The 10,404-nt window shown below is 41.0% G+C and overlaps 1 protein-coding gene across 1 annotated transcript in view; it reads right to left on the reverse strand.

Annotated features, from left to right (window-relative positions):
- The window catches only part of LOC106583874 (carnitine O-palmitoyltransferase 1, liver isoform), a 41,332-nt gene extending 31,239 nt beyond the window's left edge, over window positions 1-10,093 (reverse strand). The window contains exons 1-2 of the mRNA XM_082967859.1: window positions 9,941-10,093; window positions 5,312-5,498 (exon numbers count right to left, since the gene is read on the reverse strand). The gene's annotated coding sequence lies outside the window, so the exon portion shown is untranslated. The remainder of the gene's footprint in view (window positions 1-5,311; window positions 5,499-9,940) is intronic.
- Window positions 10,094-10,404: the final 311 nt, after the last annotated feature.

Below are 10,404 nucleotides of genomic sequence, written 5' to 3' on the forward strand. Positions count from 1 at the left end.
TGTGCGCCACCCTATGGGACTCCCAGTAACGGCTTGTTAGGGTTTAATTGGGAGTGACGCCTCTAGCACTGAGATGCAGTGTCTTAGACCGCTGCGCCACTCGGGAGGGTAGTGCATACTGGGCTGTACGTACTAACCTCTGTAGCGCCTTACGGTCGGATGCCGAGCAGTTGCCATACCAGGCGGTGATGCAACCAGTTAGGATGCTCTCAATGGTGCAGCTGTAAAACTTTTTGAGGATCTGGGGACCCATGCCAAATCTTTTCAGTCTCTAAGGGGGAAAAGGCATTGTCGTGCCCTCTTTATTTTACCTCTATTTAACTAGGCAAGTCAGTTAAGAACAAATTCTTATTTTCAATGATGGCCTAGGAACTGCCTTGTTCAGGGGCAGAACGACAGATCTGTACCTTGTCAGCTCGGGGATTCAAACTTGCAACCTTTCAGTTACTAGTCCAACGCTAGTCCAACACTCTTCACAACTTTCTTGGTTTGTTTGGACCATGATAGTTTGTTGGTGATGTGGACACCAAGGAACTTGAAACTCTCGACCCGCTTCACTACAGCCCCATCGTTGTGAATGGGGGCGTGTTTGGCCCTCCTTTTCCTGTAGTCCACAAATTCAGTTTACTGTTAGTTATAATGGATATCACATGATCAGGATTTTTTCTTTTTTAAACCTTAAAGACATTAAACCGGTCTTCTCTTGAGATTAAAGTCTTAATTACAGTATTACCGCAACATGTGAATTGCCACAACGACGTTGTTCTTCAAATTGTGTATTTTATTAAAACACACAAAAAAGTTGGTATTGGCCTACACACAATATCCCATAATGTCGAAGTGGAATTGTGTTTTTAGAAATGTTTACAAATTAATAAAAAAAAAAAAAGAAAATCTGAAATGTCTTGAGTCAATAAGTATTCAACCCCCTTGTTATGGCAAGCCTAAATAAGTTCAGGAGTAAAATATTGCTTAACCTATTGGGGCTAGGGGGCAGTATTTGCACGGCCGGATAAAAAACACGTACCCGATTTAAACTGGTTACTACTCTTGCCCAGAAACGGGAATATGCATATAATTAGTAGATTTGGATAGAAAACACTCTAAAGTTTCTAAAACTGTTTGAATGGTGTCTGAGTATAACAGAACTCATATGGCAGGCCAAAACCTGAGAAGATTCCATACAGGAAGTGCCCTGTTTGACAATTTGTTGTCCTTCTGTTGCATCTCTATCAAAAATACAGCATCTGTGCTGTAACGTGACACTTTCTAAGGCTCCCATTGGCTCTCTAAAGCCGCCAGAAAGTGGAATGGGGTGTCTGCTGTCTCTGGGCAGCCTGGGGACAGTGAGACTGGAGATGCGCGGTCACGAGACCTCTACATTTTTTTCTTTCAGCCTTTGAATGAATACAACATTGCCCGGTTGGAATATTATCGCTATTTTATGAGAAAAATAGCATAAAAATTGATTTTAAACAGCATTCGACATGCTTCTAAGTACAGTAATGGAATATTTTGATTTTTTTTGGTCACGAAATGTGCTCGCGCGTCACCCTTTGGATAGTTACCTAAACGCACAAACAAAACGGAGCTATTTGAATATAACTATGGATTATTTGGAACCAAAACAACATTTGTTGTTGAAGTACAAAGGTAGAAAGGTAATCCAATTTTTCTAATAGTAATTCTGAGTTTAGTGAGCCCCAAACTTGGTGGGTGTGAAATTAGCTAGCCTGTGATGGCCGAGCTATGTACTCAGAATATTGCAAAATGTGCTTTCACCGAAAAGCTATTATAAAATCGGACATAGCGATTACATAAAGGAGTTCTGTATCTATAATTCGTAAAATAATTATGTATTTTGTGAACGTTTATCATGAGTAATTTAGTAAATTCACCGGAAGTTTTCGGTGGGTATGCTAGTTCTGAACATCACATGCTAATGTAAAAAGCTGGTTTTTGATATAAATATGAACTTGATTGAACAAAACATGCATGTATTGTATAACATAATGTCCTAGGAGTGTCATCTGATGAAGATCAAAGGTTAGTGCAGCATTTAGCTGTGGTTTGGGTTTATGTGACATATATGCTTGCTTGGAAAATGGCTGTGTGATTATTTGGGTCTATGTACTCTAACATAATCTAATGTTCTGCTTTCGCTGTAAAGCCTTTTTGAAATCGGACAATGTGGTTAGATTAACGAGAGTCTTATCTTTAAAATGGTGTAAAATAGTTGATTGTTTGATAAAATTGAATTGTGGTATTTTAGTTGGTTTTGTATTTCGCGCCGTGCGATGCCATTGGCTGTTGGCTAGGGGTTCCGCTAGTGGAACGTCTGTCCTCAACAGGTTTAAGTAGAAGGTAAAAAAATATTTATATAAAAAATCTACTCTGATTGAAGTGGATTTAACAGGTGACATCAATAAGGGATTATAGCTTTCACCTGGATTCACCTGGTCAGTATGTCATGGAGAGCACAGGTGTTACTAATGTTTTGTACACTCAGTGTATAACTACGTTGTATGATTTATTAATGGCAAAGGGATATAAGAGCGACTTTATTCAGTCAGTTCGACACCTTTTATAAACTAGTCAACACTTGCTGTTTCGTCATCAATTAAAGCACAGTCAATGGCCTACGCATCACGACTCCATGGCTGGGAATATGAAACACGCAAAAGAAAATAAATGAATGTGCCAGAAAGCCTAATTATTGTTTAGTGTATTTCGACTCATCGTTACCACTTACATTACATGGGACGTGCAAATTCAATCAGAGAGACAATGAAGAAGCATCATGCTCTCTCCTCCGTGTAAAGAAATTTGACTGCAACCAACCTCAGCACACACAAATCACACATATACTGGGAGGCGGCACAGACAGCAAACTGTCAAACCAGCAGTGTTCCCCGTCATCGCTCACTTTGTAACTGACAGCCGCCTGTCCTACAGATGCCGTATCTTAATTTAATCATCCGGTTATAGCAGGAATTTTCCTGCACAGAAGGAAATGCAAACTTGCACTGTATTCAAGGTTTAAAAAGTTTCTAATTTCCACTTTAAAATGTCAGAATTGTTTTGCCGTAAAGAAAAATGCATCAACGCCTACAAAAAAGTATGAATTATAATCCACATAACAATTCACATTTCCTGTTGCTGCAGGATTATTTTTCCTGCTGTGTGAAACTGGCTCAAATTAAAGATACAGCATACGTATCAATAGATCGGTACAAGATGCATATCGTTCATCCTAGCGGGAGAGGGTTCGACTGACTTTTCTTAGTAGCAAATTGAAACTTTTAAATAAAAAATAGCCTAGTTAATTTATGAAGAGGAAAGAAAGTAGTTCAACAAAAACCACCCACGACACCCTGGCCTAAACCTGTTACGTGAGCGGTGTGCCTGTGTGATAATGGAAACCCCCTCTGAGTTTGAGAAGAAGCACAGAACGTCCTTCCGCTTTGCTTGCCCCCAGAGCTAGTAATAGTTAGAGTATGATAGTTTTAATGATGGCCAGGGTTAGTTAGTGGTCCAGAGAAACTGTCACCGATGGTAACTTATCACTGCTGCTACAGGACATAGATAACCTTGTTAGGACCCATGAAATCAGCCACTTGAGGACTATATTTAAGAATATTTTTCCTCAGACACTTTTTCTAGTGTGGGCAGCCTGAGGAGTATCTTACAAAGCAGTTACTCAGGGTTTTCTAAAGCTAGTCATCTTCAGTTAGCTTGACATTCCAGCACAGGCTTCAATACTCTATCTATCCACAACGGTGGATAGATAGAGTATTGCTTGTCCAACTTGCCGCTAAGTCTAGCAGGTTTAAAACTGAGCGTGCATGTCACACGTGGCTAGTCGAATGCCAATCTCTTCATTGAGACAATGATGAAACATTAATCCACGGTCAGTGCCACATTTTCATTTGTGCCGAAATCTTGCAAATTCATAAAGTTCCACTTGATTATGCCTGTGTTTGACAGAAACACTGTCGGCCCAAGAGTGCTCTGCATTCAGCCCATTCTTGTACACCACCACAGAGAAGGACTCAAACCACACACAAGAAAGAGAGAAAGGGGGGGGGGTCAAGAGAGAGAGAGAAGGGGGGGGTCAAGAGAGAGAGAGAGAAGGGGGGGGTCAAGAGAGAGAAGGAGGGGGTCAAGAGAGAGAGAGAAGGAGGGGGTCAAGAGAGAGAGAGAGTAAAGGAGGGGGTCACGAGAGAGAGAGAGAGAGAGAGAGAGTGAAGGAGGGGGTCAAGAGAGAGAGAGAAGGGGGGGTCAAGAGAGAGAGAGAAGGGGGGGTCGAGAGAGAGAGAAGGGGGGGTCAAGAGAGAGAGAGAAGGGGGGGTCAAGAGAGAGAGAGAAGGGGCGGTCAAGAGAGAGCGAGAAGGGGGGCTCAAGAGAGAGCGAGAAGGGGGGTCAAGAGAGAGAAGGGGGGGGTCAAGAGAGAGAAGGGGGGGTCAAGAGAGAGAGAAGGGGGGGTCGAGAGAGAGAGAAGGGGGGGTCAAGAGAGAGAGAGAAGGGGGGGTCAAGAGAGAGAGAGAAGGGGGGGTCAAGAGAGAGAGAGAAGGGGGGGTCAAGAGAGAGAGAGAAGGGGGGGTCAAGAGAGAGAGAAGGGGGGGTCAAGAGAGAGAGAAGGGGGGGGTCAAGAGAGAGAGAAGGGGGGGTCAAGAGAGAGAGAAGGGGGGGTCAAGAGAGAGAACTAGATCATTGAGAGATCAATACTGTATTGTATTGTATGAGAGTGCCATACAGACAGGAAACCACTGGAACTTAGACACAGATGTGAACTTGATTTGGAGAGGATAAAATGGACCAGATGAAGACCATCTGTTAACAAAGACATCCTGCTCTCTTCATTACTGACAATTCAACTCAATTTAGATACCGGTAAACTATGATAGAGTTGAAGAGGAGATGTCCTTCATTAAGAGCTTTTCCCTGGGTGCCTAGGCCTCATCCCAAATGGCACCGTATATGGTGCACTACTTCTGATCAGAGCCCTATGGGCCCAGGCCCTGGTCAAAAGTAGTGCACTACAGTATATAAGGAATAGGGTGCCATGTGGTACACAGCCCTAGTACCAGACACCCCTGTAGAAGAGTGAGATGGTAACTGGGAAAGGCAGAGTTGGACACTCTCTATTAACTGGTCCTAATTCACTCCCTAGTCCTTCCCATTGCCCCATCCTGTCAATGTTCACAGATCTGTAAGGTGTTAGCAATAAGGTGGAAGCTCTGCCACGATAATACATTTCTACAAATTAAAAGCTGATCTTAATATGCATGTACCACACACAGTCACACACCTGTCATAACATTTTCCGTGGAGGAGGGAATTGGCGTAGCGGTTCAGGTTTCCCACTGGGTCTTCTCCCATCATTCCTTGGTTCTCATCGTCCAGGGTGACAAAGGTGGCGGCCCTCAATGCAGTCCAGCGAGCACTTGTTCACCCCTGAGCTGAAATACTGCTTTCTTACAGTACACCACGGCACCCTGGGACCAAACACATCCAAATCACGCCAAACTTTATTTAAAAAGATACTCAACAAGATGACATCAAGAGTCTACTGTACTTCTTACTTACAGAAAGACATCAATATCAACAGCAACCAAAACTGACAAGTAGAGGTCGACCGATTATGATTTTTCAACGCCGATACCGATTATTGGGGGACCCAAAAAAAAAAAACGATACCGATTAATCTGCCGATTTTATTTATTTATTTGTAATAATGACAATTACAACAATACTGAATGAACACATACTTTAACTTAATATAATACATCAATAAAATCAATTTAGCCTCAAATAAATAATGAAACATGTTCAATTTGGTTGAAATAATGCAAAAACAAAGTGTTGGAGAAGAAAGTAAAAGTGCAATATGTGCCATGTAAAAAAGCTAACGTTTAAGTTCCTTGCTCAGAACATGAGAACATATGAAAGCTGGTGGTTCCTTTTAATATGAGTCTTCAATATTCCCAGGTAAGAAGTTTTAGGTTGTAGATATTATAGGAATTATAGGACTATTTCTCTCTATACGATTTGTATTTCATATACCTTTGACTATTGGATGTTCTTACAGGCACTTTAGTCTTGCCAGTGTAACAGTATAGCTTCCGTCCCTCTCCTCGCTCCTACCTGGGCTTGAACCAGGAACACATTGACAACAGCCACCCTCGAAGCAGCGTTACCCACGTAGAGGAAGGGAAACAACCACTCCCAAGTCTCAGAGCGAGTGACGTTTGAAACGCTATTAGCACGCACCCGGCTAACTAGCTAGCCATTTCACATCGGTTACACCAGCCTAATCTCGGGAGTTGACAGGCTTGAAGTCATAAACAGCGCAATGCTTGAAGCATCGCGAAGAGCTGCTGGCAAAACGCACGAAAGTGCTATTTTGAATGAATGCTTACGAGCCTGCTGCTGCCTACCATCGCTCAGTCAGACTGCTCTATCAAATCATAGACTTAATTATAACACACAGAAATACTAGCCTTCGGTCATTAATATGGTCGAATCTGGAAACTATCATCTCGAAAACAAAACGTTATTCCTGTCACATTGCGCAATCTTCAATGTTATTTACATTTAAGTCATTTAGTCGCTCTTATCCAGAGCGACTTACAATTATGTCATAATTACGTACAATTCTGGCAAATTAGTTCGCAACGAGCCAGGCGACCCAAATGGTTGCATATACACTGACTCTGCGTGCAATGAACGCAAAATGACACAATTTCACCTGGTTAATATTGCCTGCTAACCTGGATTTCTTTTAGCTAAATATGCAGGTTTAAAAATATATACTTGTGTATTGATTTTAAGAAAGGCATTGATGTTTATGGTTGGAGCAACGTGTACCTAAGCGATTATATGCAACGCAGGACAGGCTAGATAAACTAGTAATATCATCAACCATCAACTAGTGATTATGATTGATTTATTGTTTTTTACAAGATAGGTTTAATGCTAGCTAGCTTAATGCTAGCTACTTAGCTTCTTACTGCATTCGCGTAACCTCGTGGAGTGCAATGTAAAGCAGGTGGTTAGAGCGTTGGACTAGTTAACCATAAGGTTGCAAGATTGAATCCCTGAGCTGACAAGGTAAAAATCTGTCGTTCTGCCCCTGAACAAGGCAGTTAACCCACCGTTCCTAGGCCGTCATTGAAAATAAGAATGTGTTCTTAACTGACTTGCCTAGTTAAATAAAGGTATAAAAAATTATATAATAATAAATAATAATAATAATAATAATAAATAATAATACAATTTTTTTTTACAAAATTAAAATAGAAATTAAAAAATGTAAATAAAAATAAAAATCGGCGTCCAAAAATACCGATTTCTGATTGTTACGTAAACTTGAAATCAGCCCTAATTAATCGGCCATTCCGATTAATCGGTCGACCTCTACTGACAAGAATCCTCCTTTGTTACTGAACATATGGGAACAGGTTTGCCTTCTGCAACCCACTCACTGCAGAACAGTGTGTATAGTGATAATGAACACTGTAGAATACTTAACAGCAGTGTGAAAGTGATCCCATGGGAAATAACAGGATAAAACATCCCATGATCAGACTAATTCAACCATGTGGTTGTAACTGTTTCTTGCTCAACAGCTGAACCCTATTAGCAGTCACCACGACGAGCTGAAGACTGACTAGAGATACAAAGACAATGGCGAGAGGAAGGGTGTGCTGGTAACCACACCAACATCATTAAGAAAGAATGTGAGTTTTTACTCCATGTGTAAAGTTCTACAGAAACAGACAGGAGTACCACGGTGTACCAATAATTGTTACATGAACAGAGTCGTTTCATGTGTGTGTGTGTTGTATTTAAGTGTGTTTGAGAGAGAGTCCTACTCATGATTATTTTTCCTACTTACTACAATCAAAGCCCGGAAAATCTCTGTTGGTATACACAGCCCATTAACTACATACAGTATAATTGAACTTTATCCTAGGATAATGGTTGTGTTTGTGTAATGAGAGCAGTAGTGGCCAGGTATAGCAGGGTTTGACCCGAGAAGTAACTGATTGTGCTTTAGTTGTTTTATCTAACACACACACAGTTTTATGAATTGTCCTTATATGCGAACTCGTCTTTATTCCTTTTTTCCCCCCAGCATCTACTCTATCATCTTCTTTCTATTATATTCCTTTAACTGCTGTTCCTCCTCTCCTCTTTCACTTCATCTCACCTTTAGCCTCACTCTTTCCTCTCCCTCAGTTCAGTTCCCTTCCCTCCATGCATTCTCAACCAACACACTCCATTTCTCTTTTCCATCTCTCCATTCCCCCTCTCGTTCTCTACTTCCATTTTGCTTGCTCTTCCTTAAATGTTTAGACCCTTCTCGTCTTCTCTTCCTCTTCGTGACTTCTTATATATTTGTTGTTATTATTATCTAACTCATAACTCAGTGCTCAAGTTTGTTAAGACACTGTAGCATTCATGCCACAGATGTCAACAACACCAAAGATTATGGATATACTGACAAGATACATGTCTCTCCACCCGAACAATGGGAGTCGTTATCCACAAAGCGGCACACTGGGCTTTCTAACTCCCGTCTATCCTTTCTTTTGATTGGTGGATACATCTAATTATTGCAATCCTTTTTTGAATATTCAATGAGGGTTGTTGATGACAAGCGCCTGTATTCAATGGAGAGAGATGTTATGCTACTAGCCTCATGCATAGCCATCGAGATACAGAATAAAGTGATTTTTTTCTCAAAGTTGCCGGGATGTCACATGTCCTACTTATATCAGTACACTCGTAACAACTTAATCATTCCAAAACTCATATTAGATCTAATAAACCGCACGTAGCAAATATGCCAACGATTTTTTCGTTGACCAAATTCGACACTCTTATTGACCTCCATAAAAAAATTCCTTACTTGGTGGGCGAAACAATGAAAAAACGCCACCTGCTGGAGGGAGACAGAGATTTTCCTCCTCTCTGACAACACCCACCCACATCTACAAACTGACACAGTGCTGTAAATGACAGTTAGACAGAATCTGGTTTGACTAGCCACAGGCTAGAAGTAACCACACCTGGAATGGGGAGCTCTCTCTTTTACATAACCCTCTCCAATGGCCTATATTCTCTGTGACCTTTACCCCACTGACTCATCCAGGATGGACGCCCAATATGAATGTGATACATACAGTAACAGTACGAGTCCCAAATGGCACCCTATTCCCTACTCTGGTCAAAAGTAGCAGACTATTTAGCGAATAGGGTGCCATTTTGGACGAACCCTTTATGATTGACAATTGTTTCCCATAATGACGTCATCGATTATTTGATTCAAATACACATTTAGATGTGTGAACAGCCATCCACAATAATCACAATCTGTAAAGCGCAAATAACTAAATGAGACAGCAGCATTGTGATTTACATCGACTGTAACCTACAAAAGCCTATTCCTGCTCTTTTCCCACGATCCATCAAACACATTTGGTGTGTTTCATAGTGGTCTCTGATTTGTGGCCAGACTCGCCCAGGTGGAACAAATTTACATTTGCGCCTTTTTTCAATGCTGAATTGAATGGCATTAAGAAAACAGAAGTGTTTCGCAAACATCCTTTCTGAAATTAAAAGTAATCATCTAGTTTTTCAAAAGTATCTGTAATCTGATTACAATATTTTTGCTGGTAATTTAACGGATTACAGTTACCGTTTTTTTTTTTTTACGGATTACAAGTAATCCGGTACTCCCCAACCCTGGTTCCACGTCCCTAGAACGAATGGTGGGTTCATTCAATATCGCACATTCATCGCTCGCTACACACAAAAGCACAACTGCTGGTGCAGCAATGAAATGTGTGTATGGGAAAACATGTATCCAAGCGCACTGAAAACCACGCCCAAGGAAAACCACAACGAGTAGCAACAAATTTGATAGAAATACCTGTTTAATCCTGAAATGTCTTGTCGTAAAAGCACACCAAATAAGAAGTTATTCAAACACCGAATCTCTTTTTTTCCCTTCAACCACTCCTCTCACTTCCAGTGAAAACAGACTGGTGTAGGTGGGCAGCGTCAACAGAGAGCAACATACATGGCAGACTTAACGCGCACAACCCCGCCTCTTTTTTTGTCACATGGCACGCGGTAAACACCCTTTGCGAGCGCATTTATTAATGGAGTCAATACAGTAAATTATCAATCAATTTACACATCCAAAAAACAGACCCGGGAGCTGTCGTTTTGCTACACGGTGTAGTTTACATTTGGCGATGTATGTATATTTTGAAATACTATTTTTGATAAAGATAATTATTCTGTTCAACCATAACAAAATGCAGCTGATGTTGAGCACAATTTATGGTCAGTAATCCTAATTAATAGAACAGTAGGAATTGAGGCACAGTT

Source organism: Salmo salar, chromosome 23, assembly GCF_965601325.2.
Source record: "Salmo salar chromosome 23, fSalSal1, whole genome shotgun sequence".
Lineage (NCBI taxonomy): Eukaryota > Metazoa > Chordata > Actinopteri > Salmoniformes > Salmonidae > Salmo > Salmo salar.